At 42.2% G+C, this 22,838-nt stretch overlaps 1 protein-coding gene across 4 annotated transcripts in view; it reads left to right on the plus strand.

The window, feature by feature from the left end:
• The window catches only part of CHODL (chondrolectin), a 344,320-nt gene that overhangs the window by 170,734 nt on the left and 150,748 nt on the right, over positions 1–22,838 (plus strand). The gene's annotated exons all lie outside the window — the stretch shown is intronic.

Consider the following 22,838-nt stretch of genomic DNA (forward strand, 5'->3'; position numbering starts at 1 on the left):
AGGGCGTGATGGGGTTCGAAAGGGGGGGTGCATATGAGTGAAGTAGCGCTAGTAGGTCCCTCTCTGTCATCGAGTTGTTAATTCGTCGAGGGCGGGTAGAATTATTCATGAAGGGCACTGATTTACAGGTAGGTAAGATCGGAGATGAGGTATTTGATGGCTGCATCAAGCGCCCGCTGGCTTTGGGATGACTTGTAGCTCCAGAGAGCAATGGATGTTTTGAAAACAGCTCGTTAAAAGCTTGTATTACTACTTTGATTTGATGTAGTGCGGTCATGATCTCATCTAATCTGAGGTCTGGAATGATTAGGAGAGGGGTTGTAGGCTGAGATGTGTCAACAGTTGGGAGGATTGTGAGTTGATCGGGTTCCTGGTCTGGTGAAGAAATGGGTGCTATGGGTGCGGATGGTTGGTTGGGGGATGTGTAGGGTGGGGCTGTTGGCGTGAGTAGCTGGGATGGGGGTATATGAGGTGTCCTTGGGGCCAGAAGGGGCTCCGGTGGTGGTGTATCATCCGTGTGGTGCTGGGACGTCTTCTTGTGTTCTGCCAGCTGAACTGTGTGTGGTAGGGTGGGCTGCGGGCTATGAGTGCAAGGCGTCTTGGTGGTTAGTGGCGCTGGAGTGGCTGGAATTTTCGGTGTGGCTGGGAGGGGGATGGCAATCGGTGCCGCTGTGTACGAGTGTAAGGGGGATTGGTCATCTGTTGGCGGTACAAGTGCTGTCACGGTAGTGTTTTTTTGGAGTATTGCAAGAGGGTCAGGCAATATGGTTGTTACCTTAGAAACTAAGGTGCCTGACGGTTGGTGTACTGACGGAACCCGGTTGTGGTGCAAGCTTGGAAGGATAATGTGCTGCGTGTTGTAAACAGAAGTAATCTGGTTGGCGGTTGCATCTAAATCAGGTGGGGGGAGTGGAGGGGCTGGTGCTGGGGCAGGGCTGTCACTGGGGAGAGGTGCTGGGGTAACTTGTATGGAGTTGGTGAGTGTGGCCTGGTTGCCAGTTTGGGAGTTCGAAACTTGATCTTTAATGATGGGGAAGATGCTATCCAGGAGGTTTAAATTATGGTCAGTGGATTGCATGAGGATGGTCCCGTTGTTGTAAATGGTAATGGTTGCTGTTGCGTGAAAGAACTGGGAGGGGGTGATGTAAATAAGGAAAGGACGGCTTTCCTCCATTGCGCTCTTGGTTTCGTATGAAAGATGATATCGGTAGTAGTGTGCCCGTTGCATGGTGAGAAGTAAGGATCAGCGATAGGCGTTTCAGAATGTATTTTTATGAGATTGTGTTTAAAGCGTTTGGCTGCTTTTTTAGATAAGTTGGGAGGGTAAATGATGGTGTGGATATGAGTGCCTGTGAGTTCCATGGTGGGAGGGAAATAATAGGACGATAAGGGTCTCGCAAAGTGTATAGGGCTTGGGTTGTTATATAAGGTTGGATTGTGGAGGAGGGTGGCTGTGTTAAGGGGGGGTAAACCACTGTGGGGGAATGTAGAGTTGGGTCTGGGTGGGGAGAAAGAGTGGATTCTATGGAATCTGATGGCTATCTGAGCTGACCTGAGTCGCACTGTGACCGCTGGGTAAAGGCAGCTAGCTTAGTATAAAAAATAAAAATAAAATAAAAAGTCTTTATGTAATGAATCCATACCAAACGTCTTTATGTAATGAATCCGTACCATATCGCTACTTTCGTAGTACCCAAATTTCTCTCTGCCACATGTTTATCAATACGACAAAGAACATCCAACCTCACTATGGAGGTATAACTTGTCTCAAGAGATAGCGGCACAGTGTGGGGTAGCCTTGTAGTCAGACTCTAAAAATCAAATCTGAAATAATGGGGAGGCAAAAATGACAACAAACACTCACAGCATTAACGATCGACACATTATCCTTTCTTGTTGTTCACATACCGTGTCTGTAATGTATGCATATTCCTGTCTTATACTCACTTCCTCAAAGGTCCTGCCCGCTGCATCACCTATTTGGTACGCGTCTCCCGGCATTTGCAATGTCAAGTGCCCGAGACCGGCTTTTGCCAGCCATTTCGAAAGCGTATCCTGGTGGCCGGCGGGGTAAACAGACATAATATCGAATTCAAAATATCGATAGGACAGAATATCGAGTTTTTAATATAGAATGGACAGAATATCGAATTGCCAAAATATAGTGGTGAAGAATATCGAAAATCAGGTAAGAAATAAAATATCGATTTAAATAATATAGAAGTAAGTAATATCGACAGTCATAATATAGTTGTTAAAAATAGCGATTTTTTTTATAGTGTTTTAAGTGTTAGTATATGTGTTAAAAGTATGTATAAATTTTGAAATGTATGTTTGAATATTTTTAAAGTAATGAATTTTATGTTATTTAATTTTTGTGTAATTTAATTCCGTAGCGGGTTGTGGGTTTATAGGGGATTAGGGTGGGAAGTAATTTAATTATAGTACGTTAAACAATAATTTTTAGGAATTATTAATTATTTTTAATTTAATTTTGCGTTTTACTTCTGTAGCGGGTTGTGGGTTTATAGGGGAATAGGGTGGGAAGTAATTTTATTGTTATTAGGTAATTATTAATTGGTATTGAAAATTAATTGGTTGTTGATTAATTATTAATTGGTAAATAATTAGTATTAATTGGTAATTAATTAGTATTAATTGTTTAATTGATAATTATGTTAATTGTATTAATTTATTATTTGTAGCGGGTTGTTGGTTTATAGGGGAATATGGTGGGAATTAATTTAATTGTAAATAATTAATTATTGAAATAATTTTAGTATATTGCTAATTAATTTATTCTTAATTAATTATTAATTGGTATTAATTTTATGTAATAATTTTTGGTATTGAAAATTAATTGGTTGTTAATTAATTATTAATAGGTTATTAATAAAAAAGTTGGTATTTATAATAAAGTAATTATTAAATATTGTGTGATTGGTAATTAATTTTAATATTTTTCTTTGGTATTAATAATTTATTTATTTTTAATAAAATATTAAATTATTATTTTCCCTACTATTGCACTCACTGGAGTGGGAATAGTAATTTTTACCCCTACACTATCCAACGCTTTCCCTGCTATTGCACTCACTGGAGTGGGAATCATCATTTTTACCCCTACGGTATCCAACGCTTACCCTAGAGTTGCACTCACTGGAGTGGGAATAGTGAATTTTACCCTCCCGCTATCCAACGCTTTCCCTACTGTTGCACTCTCTGGAGTGGGAATAGTAATTTTTACCCCTACGCTATCCAACGCTTTCCCTACTGTTGCACTCTTTGGAGTGGGAATAGTAATTTTTACTCTCCCGCTATCCAATGCTTTCCCTACTGTTGCACTCTCTGGAGTGGGAATAGTAATTTTTACCCCTACGCTATCCAACGCTTACCCTACAGTTGCACTCACTGGAGTGGGAATAGTAATTTTTACCCCTAAGCTATCCAACGCTTTCCCTACTGTTGCACTCTTTGGAGTTAGAATAGTAATTTTTACCCATACGCTATCCAACGCTTTCCCTACTGTTGCACTCTCTGGAGTGGGAATAGTAATTTTTACCTCTACGCTATCCAACGCTTTCCCTACTGTTGCACTCTTTGGAGTGGAAATAGTAATTTTTACCCCTACGCCATCTGACGTTTTCCCTACTGTTGCACTCACTGGAGTGGGAATAGTAAATTTTGCCCTCCCGCTATCCAACGCTTTCCCTACTGTTGCACTCTCTGAAGTGGGAATAGTAATTTTTACCACTACGCTATCTAACGCTTTCCCTACTGTTGCACTCTCTGGAGTGGGAATAGTAATTTTTAGCCTTACTCTATCCAACGTTTTCCCTACTGTTGCACTCTTTGGAGTGGGAATAGTAATTTTTACCCCTACGCTATCCAATGCTTTCCCTACTGTTGAACTCACTGGAGTGGGAATAGTACATTTTACCCTCCCGCTATCCAACGCGTTCCCTACTGTTGCACTCTCTGGAGTGTGAATATTAATTTTGACCCCTACACCATACAATGCTTTCCCTATTATTACACTGTCTGGAGTGGGAATACTAATTTTTACCCTCCCGCTATCCAACGCTTTTCCTACTGTTGCACTCTCTGGAGTGGGAATAGTAATTTTTACCCTCCCGCTATCCAACGTTTTCTCTACTATTGCACTTACTGGAGTGGTAATAGTAAATTTTACCCGCCCGCTTTCCTACACAAAAAATATTGCTTTTTTCAAATAAATATTACGTTAATATATATGTATTATTATTTGTTTTTTACTTACATTAATTATTTATTAATTTTAAAGTAATTTAAGTATTTTTAAGTATGTTTCAGTGAATTATATGTTATATTTCATTAATTTTACATTAATTTTAAGACATTTAAAAAAAATTGATATTGTGACTAACTATTTTTTTAACAACGATATTTAGGATTCTATATTTTTGTACTTACCTGTTTGGAGATAGGGCTTCGATATTTTGGCATTCTATATTTTTCCTTCGATATTTTGGCAATTCGATATTCCTCTTCTCGATATTTCGTCAGTGATCCGGCCGGCGGATGTGTCTCCACCCCCTGCGCCCTGTGATGACGTCGTACGAGTGAGTCGGACTACACAGACCCATCTGTCTCATGGGAACCGTGGTTTCAGCCCCTCCTGTAATAGCGTATGTCCGCAGCAACTAACTCACGCCGGAAACACGCCCCTTAATATTTTTGATTGGCATATGTTTGTATTATCGTAGCCTTAATTTTGAATAAATCCCTGTCACACTGGCTGCCCCGTGAGCCTGTCATTTTCTTAAAATGGGGGAACCATGGTTTATTAGTTTAATCATGATATTAGTGTCTCATATGGAGATAAATGATTGAATTGGTCTGGTCATCTATCTCAAATTAATATTTTAAAGTAGTGTTCTCTAGGGCGGGCTAGCCACTGTGGATTCGTTGTAGTACAATTGATTTTCTATTGGTATTCCACTTAATTTTTACATGCCGCTCATTTGTATAAATGCATTTTTACATAGATACTTGTACCCAGATGGTGTGATACATATTCATCTTTGGTTCAGTTGATTCCATGGAATGGAATCGGTCATACCTGTCAAATGGGTCTGCAGCCAATGGGTTGAGTGGCAGTATGCGATTGACATTGCCACTACACATGGATAAGTGCTTCAACTGAATGTTCACTGTGAAGCATGACTATGATTACGATAACTTCAGAATCCAACCGCACTTTCACACCCATCCTGAATGGCAAGTAAGGGTAATGAAAGCGCAACATGTATGAGGAAATGAAGCACAAAAAACAATTCCCTGAAATGTTTCTCTTACAGATGGAGTGAAAACATCACAGAAGAGGAGGAAAGATAAGGAATCTGTTTCTTTTTTCGTATAGGTGCAGCTTTCTGCCCTCTACAATCTAAAAAACATAGGAAATTCCTACACCAACTAACCGGGGGGCGGGGGGTAGATTTCTTTTCCCTGAATAAAGTCCCAGACACGAATGTACCTTTTTTTGGAGGACTGAAACATGTTGGCACTAGGGTCATTGGACCGTTATTTCCTGGCGTCCCACATGTATATTTTTACCTTATTTTAATATCCCCCACAGTTCTGCTAATAAAGGGATACCTGGAACCGCGGGAGGAGTTTTAATCTTTATGTCTCCTGGCCTTATTCTCCTAAGTGCTCCCTGAAATATGGTTGAGCCCACCCTGGCCTTTAGGATTCAGGGTGAACCCGATGATGAAGCATGACACTACTAGAGTGTGTGAGGGTTATTTAACAAAAAGGAATTGCTTCCTTTCCCGCACTTGAGCGCTTTACACCCAGGGTATTTCTTTCCCACGTGATTTGATCTGAGTAGGGTACTTCTGTGGACATTGTACTTGACTTGGGAGGACATATCCCTACTAACAATCCCTCTCTTTCCTTCCAGCTCTGGAGGAGCTCCTTCCTTCCAGTAGCTATAGTTTATGAGTATTACATCATGAACCCTGTTAATGAAAGCATATGGTGGCAATAGAGATTAGCTATTACAAACGCGGCAGTAGTGAAAAGGATACAACCCACACAAATGCCCCCATACACATGTGGTCAGTAATTAAGACAATATTACAAGAGTGTGCTCCTGCTGCCAAAAGGTGCGAACACTGCACTGCTGAAACAGTGACTTCTACAATTTCCTACTAATGTCTGGATCACAAAATCGGTAACACTACCAGCACAACCAAATACAATTTTGCCCAGTCGAAACCAGCACAGCCAGTACATGTTTGGTCTTAAAAAGACTTCCTCAGGGCCTCTGACATGTAGAACCCAAAGAGCTACTGATGTGCTTTGTTGAGTGATTGATATTGGTGAGAATAGGCTATATAGAATCAAAGAATTTGCTGAGAAACATATCACTGGTTTTGAAAATTATGTAATCACTCAAGAGTCTGCAGTGATTAATATATGTTGTAACTAATATTCAGGCAGTGCATGAGAAACCCTTGATAATGAGTACACTCCCCAAAGTCAGGCTCCGCCGCCCAGGGCATATGTGCAGTTCACAGAATGCCATAGAAACATGTTTCACATCAGTGATGGATGTCCTAGCAAATTCTTTGATTCTATAAAACATAATCTTACCAATATCAATCAATATTTGGTTGTGCTGGTTTCATTATGATAAAATTGCATTTTGTGAATAGACTATACCTCAGATGGGATGTGTCTCACATATATATATATTCACTGAAAAAACCATAGGTTTCACACATGTTATAGTTAGCGGAAATTTTACTGATAAAAAACCAATGAAATTCCCCCGTTATAGTTAGTGCAGGAAACTATAACTCACGCGACCGCAATCTTCTGCTGATGCTAATACTGTATTTAGACACTTATTTGCCCATGTCTTCTTCCATAAATTTTTAGCTATACATATATTACAAATATTTTATTTTCATAAAGACACATATGTCATCAGCAGAAGATTGCGGTCGCGTGAGTTATAGTTTCCTGCACTAACTATAACGGGGGAATGTCATTGGTTTTTTATCAGTAAAATTTCCGCTAACTATAACATGTGTGAAACCTATGGTTTTTTCAGTGAATTTGCAAGGTTTTTTAAATGCTAATTCCTAACTATAACGTGTGTGAAACCTATGGTTTTTTCAGTGAATTTGTACGGTTTTTTAAATGCTAAGTTACTTTACGCCATTCGTGGCATGCGCGCCCACTTAACGCAGTTCGTTCCGTGCGCGCACGGTGCGCTTCGCGCACCGCGCGCCCACTTTACGCAGTTAGTGCCGTGCACGCACGGTGGGCACGCGGTGTGCTACGCGCACCGCGTGCCCACGTTACGCTAGATGGGCCATGTACGCACGATGCGCTTCGCGCACCGTGCGCACATGGAGGACATATTATGCGCTTCCTTGTGATAGGTAATCTGTTGAAATTTTTTTGGGAAATGCTGTGCTCTTATATGCCATGCACAAATGGTGGCCTTCGGCCACCATTTGCACACGGGGTGGAGAGAGTGGGGTTTTTTTTTTTTAATAATTATTTACCGTACGCGTACGGTAAGCGTACGGTAAGCGTAATCGGCGAAATTTTTGAAAAATAAAAAATTACCGTTTTTTGCCTTGGGGGATCTTTGAAGACTCAACTAATATGGTTATGTGCATGGGCGCTGTCTAAACAGCCCCTTTATATGTTTTTGGCATTTGTTTATCAGCTCCCCCCTCAGAGTGCGAGAGAGAAAATGGCGGCCGCCGCTTCCTGGTTTCGACCGATTCGAATGTTTACTAAGATCTAAGGGCCAATCAGAATCGCGCTCGCGCACGCCACCGTACGCGTACGGTAAGCGCACCGTAAGCGCACCGTAAGCTGGCTCAGATATATATATTGATTTAAAGGCTATTTTCTCAGAATCTACTGAACAGATTTACACCAAACCTACAAAAGGCACTTCCTTGACCTGAGGACTACCTCTCTGCCAAATTTCAAGTAATTCTGTTCAGCCGTTCGGGCTGTAGCTGTGTCTAAAGGTCCTATGGAAAAATGCATGGGAAAAACGCGTTTTGGGACCCCCCTTTTATCTCAGCCCCGCTATATATATTACCTACTGGCGGTCGCCAGTAGGTAGTTATAGTTAGGACCACGTTTCCATAGGAAATCCGCAACATTCTATTTTGAATAACTTTTGCGCCGGTTGACGAATCCTCGCGAATTTTTCAAAATAGGTGGGGCGCTACGCTCCGCTCCTACCCTGAAAGTCTCGGGGGGGATTCGTCAAGCGGGGGCTGAGATGAAAGGGGGGTCCCAAAACGCGTTTTTCCCATGCATTTTTCCATAGGACCTTTAGACAGGGCTACAGCCCGAACGGCTGAACAGAATTACTAGAAATTTGGCAGAGAGGTAGTCCTCAGGTCAAGGAAGTGCCTTTTGTAGGTTTGGTGTAAATCTGTTCAGTAGATTCTGAGAAAATAGCCTTTAAATCAATATATATATCTGAGCCAGCTTACGGTGCGCTTACGGTACGATTACCGTACGCGTACGGTGGCGTGCGCGAGCGCGATTCTGATTGGCTCTTAGATCTTAGTAAACATTCGAATCGGCCGAAACCAGGAAGCTGCGGCCGCCATTTTCTCTCTTGCACTGAGAGCGATTTTTAAAATTTAAAGCCCAAAAACATGTAAAGGGGCTGTTTAGACAGCTCCCACACACATAGGCATGTTGAGGGAGTCCCCAAAGATCCTCCAAGGCCAAAAACGGATTTTTTTTTTTTTCGGTAATTTCGCCGATTACGCTTACCGTACGCGTACGGTAAAAAATAATTAAAAAAAAAAACATCATCCACACTCTCTGCACCCCGTGTGCAATTGGTGGCCGAAGGCCACCAATTGGGCATGGCGTATCACAGCTTAAAAAAACTAACATTTTTAAAAAAAATAAATAAAAAAAAAAAAATTATCCACACTCTCTCGACCCCGTGTGCAAATGGTGCCCGAAGGGCACCATTTGTGCATGGCTTATAAAATATAAGAAAAATTAAAATATTACCTTTCAAAATGAAGTGCATCATATGTCCTCCATGTGCGCACGGTGCGCGAAGCGCATCGTGCGTACATGGCCCATCTAGCGTAACGTGGGCACGCGGTGCGCGTAGCGCACCGCGTGCCCACCGTGCGTGCATGGCACTAACTGCGTAAAGTGGGCGCGCGGTGCGCGAAGCGCACCGCGTGCTCACTGTGCGCGCACGGTGCGCGAAGCGCACCGTGCGCGCACAGAACGAACTGCGTTAAGTGGGCGCGCACGCCACGAATGGCGTAAAGTAACTTAGCATTTAAAAAACCGTACAAATTCACTGAAAAAACCATAGGTTTCACACATATTATAGTTAGGAATTAGCATTTAAAAAACCTTGCAAATTCACTGAAAAAACCATAGGTTTCACACATGTTATAGTTAGTGGAAATTTTACTGATAAAAAACCAATGAAATTCCCCCGTTATAGTTACTGCAGGCAACTATAACTCACGCGACCGCAATCTTCTGCTGATGACATATGTGTCTTTATGAAAAAAAAATATTTGTAATATATGTATAGCTAAAAATGTATGGAAGAAGACATGGGCAAATAAATGTCTAAATACAGTATTAGCATCAGCAGAGGATTGCGGTCGCGTGAGTTATAGTTGCCTGCAGTAACTATAACGGGGGAATTTCATTGGTTTTTTATCAGTAAAATTTCCGCTAACTATAACATGTGTGAAACCTATGGTTTTTTCAGTGAATTATATATATATATATATATATATATATATATATATATTGCCCAAAAATCTTTTCATCAAGGTGGATTATGACTGCACCTTACTATTAGCGATTTTGTGCTCCAGACATGAGCAGGAAAGTGGCATAATGCAGAACAGTGTTGGAAGCATACTGGACCACTATGGGGAGTGAAAGGGGGTCTTACTTTAACATTAAGAAAGCAGTGAAGAAAAAAGCCTACCTGCACATACAAACAAAAACATGAACAAAGGAGGGCTTTATGCCAGATGATTGACTACCACAACATATTGAATACAAATGTGACAAACAAAATATTGTGCAGATAAGTAGATGTTGGCAAGCATTCATTTACTCTTTTTAACTCAACATCACAAGCAACACCCAAGCTTATCTTGCAGACATGCCTACCATCTCTGGTGGTTCTCGGCACACCCAAAGCCAGGATGCTATTGAAATGCAGACTAAAAAATGTATACAGAAAAAAAAAGATCTAGGATCTGTAGCAATAGCCGTATATCCATCCAAACCTCCCCAACGCTGTTCCAATGTTGAAAAGAATTTTTGAAGATTCCCCTCTTTAAATAAGACAATATCACAATGCATTAACTGTCCACAACCCACCCTCCTCTTCTATTACTCATTATGCTTCTCTTTGACCATGTACACAGTGCTCTGCTGCCTTTGATTAGGTTTGCGCTATGTATATATATTAATTTGCTAAAAAAAAACAAAGGTTACAGAGACGTTATAGTTAGGCTCAGATTTCACTCTTACAAAACCAGTGAAATTCAGCTGATATAATTAACTGAGCTAACTATAACTACCGCCCCGCAATGCACTGCTTGTGACCACACATATTGCATTACTCATAACATGGTCAGTGCATCACTGATGACATCACTGATTACATCTCAAATGACATCACTGATGACATCATCGGGTAACTGTGAGTGTTTTTAAAACGTTTATGATTGTTCAATATATATACCAAGGTGTATTGGTAAATCAATGGATGTATCAGTGTCTGTATGGATGTTTCAGTGGGTGAGTGAATGACTGTATACGTGAGTAATTAGGTGGTTTATTCCATTTCCTAATAATAACATCCCTGTAACCTTTGGTTTTTCAATGAATTTCTATGTTTTTTTAAGAAGTAATGGTGATTGCAGAGTGGTGGAGAAAGGGGGTTGGCCTCTGACCAATACACAGCAGAAATGTGTAGGACTTAGAGAAAGTACCAGGAGGGCTTCTTGGACCACAAGGTCCCTCAGCATCCAAGAGGACTTAATTTCCAAACCAGTAGTGGGCCAGGAGACATGTTTGCAGAGTGGGGGAGAAAGGGCCTTTGGCCTCCAATGACCTATTAGCAATTACGCTGTTTGGGACTTACTGGAGGTAACAGAGGTCTTGTTGGCCCCTAAAGACACTGAGCAGCTAAGGGGACGTATTACTCCCCCAGCAGTGTGACAGGAAGCATGATTGCAAAGTGAAGCAAAAAGGGTGCGGGGCCTCTGGCGTTGTACTGGTAGCATTTTTGTTTTTAAAGGAAGGGGGGCTCCTTCCATGGGCTGTATTTGGTACTAGGGCGCCCATCCCCTGGGGCCAGGGATTTTTAGAATGGGGAGGGGGCTACACAGCACCCCTCCCAGGGCATATTACAGTCCCAGGGAACCTATCTTATTTTTTTCATTTTTTAAACATGGGAAGGGGGCAGTTGGCCCCCATCCCAGGCAGAGTTTGGCCCCGGGGATCCATCCCCAGGGCTTGGCAACAATACTGGGTGCCCTGGTCGCACCCGGGGCACCCAGTTTTTCAATTTAGAGACCAAGGGGGGAGCCTGAAGACCCCCGTGGTCCCTGGGAGTTCCGCAGGCCCTTAGGGAATGGCCTTGCTTCTAGACAAAGGAAGCTGCTAACATGCAGCTCCCTCTGTCCAAAAGCAATTTTCCTCTGCTAATTTACATTCTCTCACCCACTCAAACCAGAGCAGAGTTTGCTATGTGGGCACCCTAGAACACTGCTGGAGCTGGGGGGTGTGGCATTCCCCAGGGCCATTAGTGGCTCCTAGATGGGTGCCACACAGCCCACCTCCTTTGCTGGACACAGCCCGAGGGAGTTGTGGGTCCTAGGGGCTGTGCGGTGTCATGTGGCCCTGTGTCCTTTATTATTTACATTTGCCCCTGGGAGGTGGTGGTCCCCAAGGCTGCCGGGGTGCCCTACGGGCCCCTGCAATTTTTTCACTATTTCCTCAGGGAGGAGGTGGTACCCGGGCTCCCTGCATTAATTTAATCTAGCCCCGAGGAGGTTGCAATCCCCAGGGCTGCGGGAGGCGGAATAGCCCATTAATTTTTAATTTAGCCCCTGGGAGATGGCAGTCCATACAGCCCCCCCTTTAAATGGTAAATAAAGCCGGGGAGGTGGTGGACCCTGAGGTACCAGGGTGCCACATGTGCACCTCCTACATATTTTTAATAAACATGCCCCCAGGATTTGGCCCACACGAGGGGTTCTTTCAAAAGACGTGTATCCACGTGCGATTGGGGTAACATTTTAAAAAAAATGCTTTTATCCTCTGGCAGGGTCCCTGTGGGACCCACCCACTATATCAGGGGGGTCAGAGTATTCTTACCCTGTTCCCTTTTTTTTTTTTTTTTGGTTCTAGGCTTCAAGCTGAGTCCCAAGATGCCTGCCAACACATCCTGGTTGAAGTGTTGGCAGCCAAACAAAATTTTGTGGGGTCCGCAAATTCCCTGCAAGGACTCACGCCCCCAGATATCTATATTTTTTAAACTTGAATTTCTTTGAACCTACTGAACAGATTTACACCAAATCACAAAAAAGCACGCTTTCTCAACCAACATCTAGCTTTTTACCAAATTTGATGTAATTCTGTTAAGCGGTTCGGGCTGTAGGTGTGTTCAAAAAAAGAAAAACCCAAAAGATTTAACATGGGGAAAACGCTTTTTTCCGGTCTCCTCTTGAAAGATCACCCTCAAACGTTCAACACAGCAGCTAAAAAAACAAGCATTGGCATAGCCAGTAGGTCTCGCCTTTGGGACCTTATAAGTGTTTAGCCATGCAACAGTTGCATAACTAAATACTTATAAGGGCCCAAAAGCGAGACCTATTGGCTATGACAATGCTTGTTTAATTATGCCCAGAAAGTTTGTTTACACACTGCATTTGTTGAACAAGCAGGAAGTGGGATAAGGGAGGGGGGTAGGCGGAGAGAGGCACGCAGGCTGACAAATGGTGTGCACTTTCGCGGCCGCTTTGATGTTCTCAGTGGCTGCGCAGCTCACTGAGAACATCAAAGCGGCCGCTAAAGTGTTCACGCAAGCTGACAAATGGTGCGCGCGCCCGGCGCACATGCACTGTAGTTGGAGGCCTGAAAAGCCACTAGTCCGCACTTCCAAATCCCGCTTACTAAAACTCTCGCCAGAGCAGTGCTAAAGCGCTGGCTCAGGCGAGATCTAAAAAATGAATGTGTCCTTGTGTAACGCAACTGATGCTCACGTAAAGTGCTCTGATACCTTCGGGTCAAGTTTGCCCTATATAAAACTCTGGGGGAAAACAAATTGACCAAGCACTGGAACCCCCTGACACAGATCAATTTAATTTCTAATACAGACGCATTGAGATGGGCACAAATCCACACCACCTTCAGACACTCCACATACTTACCTATTCAAGCAGAACAACCGGACAGCACATATCACCAGAGGACGCAGAGCTTCGACATCACTGAGTCTTAGTTTTATGAAGCAGGCTAACATTAACACAGCTGTAAATAATGTTACTGACCAACAAGAGCCCATTATATTAGAGGTGCTGCAAAGTACAGGCATAGTGTTCTCTTGAACGCTATACTTGAATTTAATGTATAATGCAGAAAAAAGGCTTTTGCTTAGCGTGAAAAACACTTAAACCATAGTAACTTTAACGCGCATAATGTAAACATTCTTTTACAGCAGAATGTGTGTAATCAGACATTTGTTTCCATTGCCTTCTTCCTCCAGCGGAGCGGGTTTCACCAATCAGTACACAAAGTGAAGTCTCTAAGTACATGTTGTGACTTACGCACTATCCTAAAATATCAGCCATGGTGTTGTAAGTCTATTACTAGTACATCCTGCCCCTCCCACGATATGCAGAATCAAAATAGAAGTTTCCGCGTAAAGCAAATTAGTTTTTAAAAAAGTACCTCTTTTCTTTGTTGAAAGCTGCAATGAATCTCCCAACTTACGCTTTCCTTAGGTCCCTTTTCTAGAATGAAGATGCCAGTAAAAGTGGCTTTCCATGGCATGCTGCCTTTGTTTTGCCTCCTGTGCACACCGGTTGGCTGGCAGGCTACACAAGGCTGATTGATCTGTGTTTACACATGACCCTCTGAGGAGAAAATGGGGGGTTAATTATACTCCCGCCAAAGAGGCAGCTGGCTGATAACAGAGACGGTGCTCCTCGTGTTTCTCCAGTGACGGCTGTTCTTTGACGGAAAAATACAAAAGCTTCTTTTCACAATTTTTTTAGTATGAAAATGCGCATGGATAATTCAAAGGTATCCCATGTTTATATTCCCTTTAAGATATCCGTGAAGTTTTAGAATTCTGACACCGCTGACCAGGAAGTGCAAAGGTCAAAAGAAAGAGGGCGCAGGTAACCTTACATTGGGAGACACCATTAACTTTGACACACTCAGTCCTTCTGTTGTACGCTTGACACCGCTTACCTTTTTGGTGTTTTCCATCTGCTATATGCATTCGAAAGCTTTTTGGCCAAAGCATGTGCAGCTAACCTTCGAACAGCGTCATTAATACCAAGCCCCTGAAAAAGCAAAAATACCTATGAACAGCAAATCTTCGACCTGTGTGTGTTTATTACATCCAGGAAAAAAAATATGTAGATAAAAGCAAGGTTAAATAATAAAATACTAATGTTCTCCTCAGTATTTTCTCTATTTCTCTTAGTGTGCCCTCTCCTAACATATATCTGAGAGCTATGCTGTGTACAACAGCAAAGAGGAAATGACTTCAAGTTGTCATATTTTCGGTTTGGGAAATTCACCTACTGATGTTTCAGTAGATTCTGGAACTAGTCGTTTTGATTTTAACCCTATTAACACAGGGCAACAAGTACCAGAATGCAAAGATAAACAAGCGGCCGTGTGGCCGCGAAAGTGATCACGATCAAACATCAAAGCGGACGCGAAAGTGAAAGTAATTGCGGTCAAGCGCGGCGCGCGTGCCCGCGCACATGCACTGTAGCCCTAGGCTGGCCTGGTAGCACTTTTTGGAGCCCTCTCAAAAAGTCTCGCCAGACCAGCGCATGCGCTGGGTCAGGCGAGACCTTAAAAGGGGAAGGTTTTTTGGAAACATTCGTCATGATTTGTCAAGCGGCGCCAAAGTTATTCACAATTATTTTTTTATTTTTCTATAGAAACTTTGTTCCTAAGTATAATTTACCTACTAGCGCCCACTTTACAGTAATCCTCTCTACACCACTATAGTGTACACCGCTGCACTCTACACCCCTCCATTGTATGACACTCTCCTCCACTCTATAAAAGTCTAACACATTTCATGGCACTCTATGATATTCTACTCCACTCTATCCTCATACACTCCACTGTCCAACTAGATACTCTACTCTATGCCTATACACTCCAATGTCCAACACTCTTTTCACTATACAACACTTTTCTACACGACAACAGGGCTCCACTCTACTGTATGGGACCCTTCTCCAATTTATCACAGTTTACTACCTACACTATGCCAGTAGACTCCTCTCCATGCCACTCTAGTGTAAGACACACTAATTCACTCTATTGTACTTTACTTCACACTATGTTACACCACTCGACTCAACTCGACTCTACTCCCCTGTACAAGACTTTGCCTCACTCTACGCTACTATACAACAAACCACTTTATGCAGCTCTACACACTGTACTCTATGCAACTTCACTCTACAACACTCTACTACACTGTATGCCACTCATTGACACTTTCCCCTGTCTGTAACCCTTCATTCAACTGCACAATATTAAACTATACTGTATACCACTTTTAATACTCTACTCCATGATACTCTAATCAATTACACAACACTGTGCGTAACTCTTTGAAGCCACTGTACCCCACTTTACTCCACTCTACTCTATACATTACTCCACTCTACACCACTCTACACTACCCAACTCCAATGTACTCCACTCTGCTATACTACACTATACTACACTTTATCCCACTCTACACCACTGTATTATACTCCGCTCTGTGCCTCTCTACCGTCCGCCACTATATTCCACTGTTTGCAACTCCACTCCACAAACCTATACTATACTGTATGCCACTCTACTCCACTCTATGCCCATCCACTCAATGCAACTGTAATACATTGTGTGGCACTCAACAACATGCCACTCAACTTCTCTCTCTGACATGCCACTCCACTATATGACGCCACACTTCACTCGCCTCCACTGTACCCTATGATACTCCACTTGACTATACTACAGTCTATCAATCAATCAATCAGTTGATTTGAGTGCACAGAGGGTAGTGTGTTTCATGCCTTCACTGCTATGTAGGAGAAGGAGTGAGCTCCATATCTACTACATTGATGCAGGGGTGATGGTTAAAGAAAGGGACACAGTATGGAGGTATCTGGTGGACTGATGGAAGTTCAGGTGGTGGTTCAAGTAGGCGTGACTGCAGTTGTGTAGGGCCTTGTATGCATGGGTGAGGAGCTTGAACTGGCATTTTTTTCTGTACAGGGAGCAATTGGAGTTCTCTGAGGTAGGAGGTGATGTGGGACAAGGGAGATCCAGACCGAGTCTGGCTGTGGCTTTCTGTATGGTCGGTGGTCATTGTCTAAGGTGAGCTACGATTCCTGCGTCAAGAGCATTGCCAGAGTCAGTTGGCTGGAGATGAGGGACTGGGTGATGGTGCGTTCTGAGCTTTGGGGTAGCCATTAGAATATCTTACCAAGCATGCAAAGGATGAAGAAGCAGGAGGAGGAGACCAAGTTGACCCGAGTTGTCGTGGTTAGCTTGTTGTCCAGAATGATGCTTAGTTTCCTAGCGTGGTCAGATGGGGTAGGATTAGTCCAGAGTTCTGAGGGCCACCAAGATTCATCCCATGGTGACGTTTTCTTTCTAAAAATCAGTTCCTCTGTCTTTCTAAAAATCAGTACCTCTGTCTTGTCCGTGTTGAGTTTCGGGCAGTTGTCCTTCATCCAGTTGGCATAATTCACAGATGATTTCCTTGGGATTGGACGTGAAGGGGAATGGTGGACTTTTTTTTATCTTCCATTGAGGAAAGAGGTGATCCATCGGAGAGTGGCTCCTGCCTATGTTGTATAACATTGTGATAAGTGTGTGGTGGTAGACCATCTCGAATGCTTCCAAGATGTCTAGAAGGATCAGAGCTCCGGTCTCTCCTCAGTTGAGTAGGGACTCAGATGTTGTCGGAAGCTGCAACAAGAGCTGTCTCAGTGCTGTGGCTGCTGCAGATTCTGGATTGGGAGGAGATGGTGGTTGATGGCTTTTTCTAATACTTTGGCCAGAAAAGGGACAAGGGAGATTGGTTGATAGTTGTTGAATTTGCTGGGGTCTGCTGTTGGTTTCTATAGTAGGGCATTGACTTCTGCATGTTTCCATTCCTTGGGTTAGGTGGCTGTGGAAATTAGGGTGTTGAATATGGTGGTGAGTACGTGGCTCATTCTGGCTTCGCCTAGCTTGAAGATGTGGTGAGGGCATGGGTTAATTGTGGCCCCTAATTGGACTAGGTTCCAGATGGAGATGGTGTCCTGTGGGAAAAGCTGGCTCCATTTGGTTTGTTTGATGTCTGTGGTGATAATGGGTTGTTGTTTCTCTTGAAGATGTTGGTCGCCTTAGGCTATCAGTGCTTTGAGTCACACTTGTGTCAGTGGGATATTCAGAGGTGATTCTTCATTGAAAAGTATTAGTAAGGTTCTTCCCACAAACACATTATTTAAGTTGAGTGTTGACACAACAGTAAAGAACTGTAGTTAAGAAGGGTAAGTAGGATATGGGACAGGAATTGATTTTGTCTTTAGGAACCAATGAAGATTTGTCTTAAGAGAAATGATACATGAACAATTTTGAGGGTGTTATGGAAAACGTTTTGTTCTTGGGGGTGGTGGACTGTAAGAATCCAGAAAGAAGACCAACTGCTACAAAGAGCATAGTGGCAGGAATAGGCTAGGAGAAGAAGCAAGAAGGATGCAAACTGCAGCAGTATTTATCAGCACAACCATGCATGGCTCTTTACAGTTGATGACCTTGTTGGAAGATTTACTTCAAATAGTAAGAAAATATGTTTCAGTGGAGGGCACGCAAAAACACATTGACATTTTCTTTCGAGTCATAAAGGAATGAAAACTACTCATATTTTTATATTAGGGTAAGTACCCATACATGCTGAGGAGTATAAGTCAAAATATCATTTTCCAAAAATATAGTCTGTCTGAAATATTGTGTCCTAAACATTGTTTACAGACATACATTGCCCCATTGGATGTAAAATGTCTAATTATAGCTCAAATCGGGTGATACTTTTATAAATGATATTTGTGACAAAATATTTATGTAAGAAGATATTTTAACAACTATATTCTGGTACCATACCCCTTGGGGAGGCAGTTATTGCATATTTGACAATGTGAAACTTTGACAGTTTTTTGAAGTCTTGTGAAATTTTAATATTGGAAGCTTTGGTAGCAAATATTTATTGTTTTTTTACATCTTCCATTCAGTGTGCAGGTTGCCTAAATGTATAGTTTATGGATGTAGGTTCCATTTTGAGTTTTTACGAAAGTTAATTATTAATTGGGGTGGGTGAAAGTCCACCACAAGTAATAAAATTTCTGATTTGTTATGTCTAGTGAACTGCTTCAATAATTTAAACCTAAACAATAATGTAAACCCCTGATAGATATGGTACATGGGGAGAGGTTTAATTTAAAGAAAATCTGTAAAGCATTAGACGACCCAAAACAGTTTTAAAAAATCATATTCCAATTTATAACAATAGATTAAAATGTAATTAACAAAATGACACCAAAACAGAAAAAAATACAATAAGGGGAATCAGAGAGAGGGATTTTGGAAGATTTAGGGAAAAAAGCACCAAAATTCACTAAGCACCAATGATAGTTAAGCTTCAAGGTTAACTGGAGCCAGGTCAAGAATTAAGGCCGACTGAGATAGAGTGCAGGTCAGATACACCAAACAGGTTCATCATGGTAGGAGATTTTAACTTGGGACTAAAATGGAAGTTGAAATCCTGCAGCGAGGCATGGTTGCAGCGTGTATTCAAGGAAGTCATCTTGAAGTCAGATAACCGTTGTGAGAGGTACCGCAGATGCAAGAAATCATTGTATTGGATGGTTTCTGTTAGCACCTTTGCCCATCTAAGACTTCTATGTGTGGAATTAGTCTATTTTTCAGGACTCCAGAGGAACAAGGTTGTACCCAATGAGTTCCACAAGGTCGGACACCTTAGTGCCGAGGGCCACTGAAATGGATTTGCTGCTGTGAAGAAACTCAAAGAGAGAGAAATTGCATGGCTTGTTGGTCCTGGTCCTCTGAAGCTCTAAGAGTCCAAACATTTTTAACAGCACTTATGTTCTAGCCTCACTCCAGCAGAGGCCAACAGCAGAGTCCATTCCGGGTCCAGTTGCTGTTGGTAGCGGAACACTCCTGAGAAAAGGCCTCTTGCAGCTTTTTGTTCCCTCTAGCCACTCATAATGCCAGACAACTGATCATTGAGTCCACTTCTTAGTACTGGGTACACGTCCGAGCAGGTCCAGCTCTTCAGGTTTCCTCATAGGTCTCAAACAGCAGGTGCCTTTCTTCCAAAGGTCCAGGCAGTGTTCTGAGGAAGGTGCTTTGGATGCCACATTTGTGGTTGACACCATATGGTGGATGGAGGTGACTCTTTGCTCCTCCCTAACCAATAGGGTAAGCGTTCCCACTGCAATTCTACCCACTTTTACAGTATTTTCTGCTTGGCCTACTGTAAACAATCTCACACTGCACTTTAATCCCAAAATCCAAAATTGGAGATTCCTTTCTCCCTTGTAGAGAGCCTGTGTGTTCACCCTGAGGTGTGGTCAGGGAAATGAGGTCCCTTCTGTGCACATTCAAAACTTGGTCAGGGGGTAGGGCCCCTCCCACTGGGTTTGGTGCTAGCCTGGCTAGTAAAGTAAAGGGATGCCTTCTCCAGATATAATCTTACATTTACTTGTGAAAGGACAGGCCCATTTACAAGTTAACAAAGTGCCTGGGCCCACCCTAACTGGTCTTCCCGAAAGGGTAAAATACTTTTCCACACCAAAGCCATTGTTCCTGCTCTGGGAGAAGTTTTCGCACGTCATTAAGGTTAAGCACTGGCTAGGCATCTGGTGGAGAGCTAATGCAAATTATCATTCAGAGCTTTAGACAGGGAAAAGGTAATTTTTCAAAAGCTTTTTTTCCTAAATATTTATTAAAAACACAACTGAGCAATTGAATTGGACTTTTAAAAAATATTAGAAATAGTTGTTGAAGCATTTTTCTAACTGGTCCCAAACCCAATATAGCAGAATTACAATTTTAATCTCTACTTTTGTTTACCTTGAGGACTGCCAGGGCCTTCCACCCTGAGGACCTGGCAGCTGTGACACTAAAAATGCACTGGGTTGTCTAGCAATGGTCTATCTTGATTAAACAATAAGCAATATAGAATGTCTTGAATAATGTTTTCAAAATACATCTGCAGTAATATGAACTCTGAATGCTTGAACTCATTCAACCGTCCACAAATAGCTTGTAATCCGGTGACCTAGGTGTTATTCACTATATAGCAATGTCTCTTTGTAGTTATTGCGCTGAAATGCAGGACACAGAACAAGCCATGAAAAAGGTAGCTTGCTATAGATGGTGTGTTTGCCCAAGAGTGGCAGCAGGCAGTAGTTGCCTACCACAGTGGCATCAAGACACAACTGCCCCTCAAATATCAATCAAGTTAAAGGAATCTGTGCTACTGAGTAGATGGATTTTGTTTACTTAGTGTTTTTTCAGTTCAGTCATTCATAACAAATGTGGGTCAGCAAGTCTCATCATTTTTGTGGGGCCAGTTTGTTCACCATAATCTGAAAGTAAAAGTCCTGGCAGTCTACCTGCTCAGCAACAGTGTGTTCTGCTGCTAGCAGACTCCTGGTGAACTGTGCTTTTCCTGGCCCTGCAGTAGAAAGCCAAAGATGTCATCTGATTCTTTGAGAATTTAGAAATTTCCCGTGCAGAGAAGAGAACGAGGTAACTCAAGCTATCTGAGAACATAACCAAACCAGTGAGAAATGGGACAACGGAGTCTGGGGTTGCATTGTAAGAATAAAAGCACCCACCACATTGTAAAGCTACCTTATCCTTGTCATTTGTTTCTATGACTCTTCAACGTGCAATTTAGTGCTAGTCAGCGTCACCCTTTTGTTTATTCGGATAAGTGAAACCCTAATTTTGTCTCCCTTCCTCTAGTATCAAAGGGATCCCCCCTCAGAGACTACTCCGCACAAGCCCTAATTCCTGAAAGCATAATTGTAAATTTTGAGGTGCATATTTGCATTCAGAGAAGCTGCCCCCTGACTTATCAGTGTAAATTATTTACAGAGGTTTCGGGGTAGGCAATTGAGGATTGCTGAAATGCTGGGATTGTGGAAGGGAATAATAACCATAGGAATTTGATGTGATACTCCTGATTTCATTATGGAACTAATCACTTTTCAGGAGACAGTAATAGATCAATTTGTGATCCCAAACCGTTCATCCCAGAATTACCAATGGCCGTGGTATCAGAAATTCCAGCTTCATTCAGTGGAATCCATTCATTTTACGTATAACTTTTTCAATACTTATCATGATCATTAGAGCTTGTGTGCATGGCAAACACTTTGCAAAGACTATCGATGGAGCTGTCGTTATGGTTACGCACAGCAGAGCACAAACATTTGTTTGTAAGAATGTCAGTTGCAAAATAAAGGATGGCTGTTGTCCTCAGGGGCTATCCTGAACACCTGATTTCTTCCACTGCATTTTTTACATTTCCGGCCTATCTGAATGAATACACAAGGGTTCTCCAAGAGCGGCCTGATGGAAGATTGCATTTGGCCATATACATGTTGCAAAAGACCCAGATTTTAATACATGTAGTGCTGTAAAGTAGGTAAAGCAATGTTTACAAGAGGTGTGGACAGCTATGGCTGCAGTGAGAGCAATATAGCACTAAAACAATTGCAGGGTAAGGGTGTTTGTTGTACCAGTGGGTTCATTCATTTAATGATTGTAGCCATTACCTTGACTATGTGTTGGTAGTCAAAGTAAGTGGTTGACAATGTTAGTACAAATGGTAGTATAGGATGCTGGTTAACTATATGTTGGTAGTCAATATTGTGAAGTACATGCATGTCAATCTATTTGATCTATATATTGTGACATACAATTATGAATGTCACCTTATCAACAGATGATCTATGCATGATACAGAAAATATGGCATTGACATCCTGATCAGTTTTTCCAATATCTATCTGTCTGTGGTGAGTGGCATTCGTGGTCGACCAATATTTGCTGTGCATCATAATTTATGTGTTTTTCAAAGATCGCACGCACTCCTTGGAAGTCCATTATCATGCAGTGTGCAGCATGTAAGTCCGGTGTGACTTACAACTGCAGAGTTGTGTCGAATTAGTGGCCATTATCACATAAAACAGCCACCTACAGGTTCTCTGAGCCCACAGATTCATACTGATGAATTTATTGGGTTTTGCAAAGAAAACGTTTTGTAAGTTTTATTTTTATGATACAAGTCTGAATTCCATACATTCATGTTCTTCTTTGCCTCGATAGCAGACTATAGCTATGCAGCATTGATAAGGTTTAATCAAATTGACATCTTGTGCAGCCTAGGCATCTTGTGCACGATCTCTGTGATGCTGCAGTGTGTCGTCCATCGTTGAGAAATTGCTTAAATCATATATTTTTCTG

This window comes from Triturus cristatus, chromosome 8 (genome assembly GCF_964204655.1).
Source record: "Triturus cristatus chromosome 8, aTriCri1.1, whole genome shotgun sequence".
NCBI classification, from domain to species: Eukaryota; Metazoa; Chordata; class Amphibia; order Caudata; family Salamandridae; genus Triturus; species Triturus cristatus.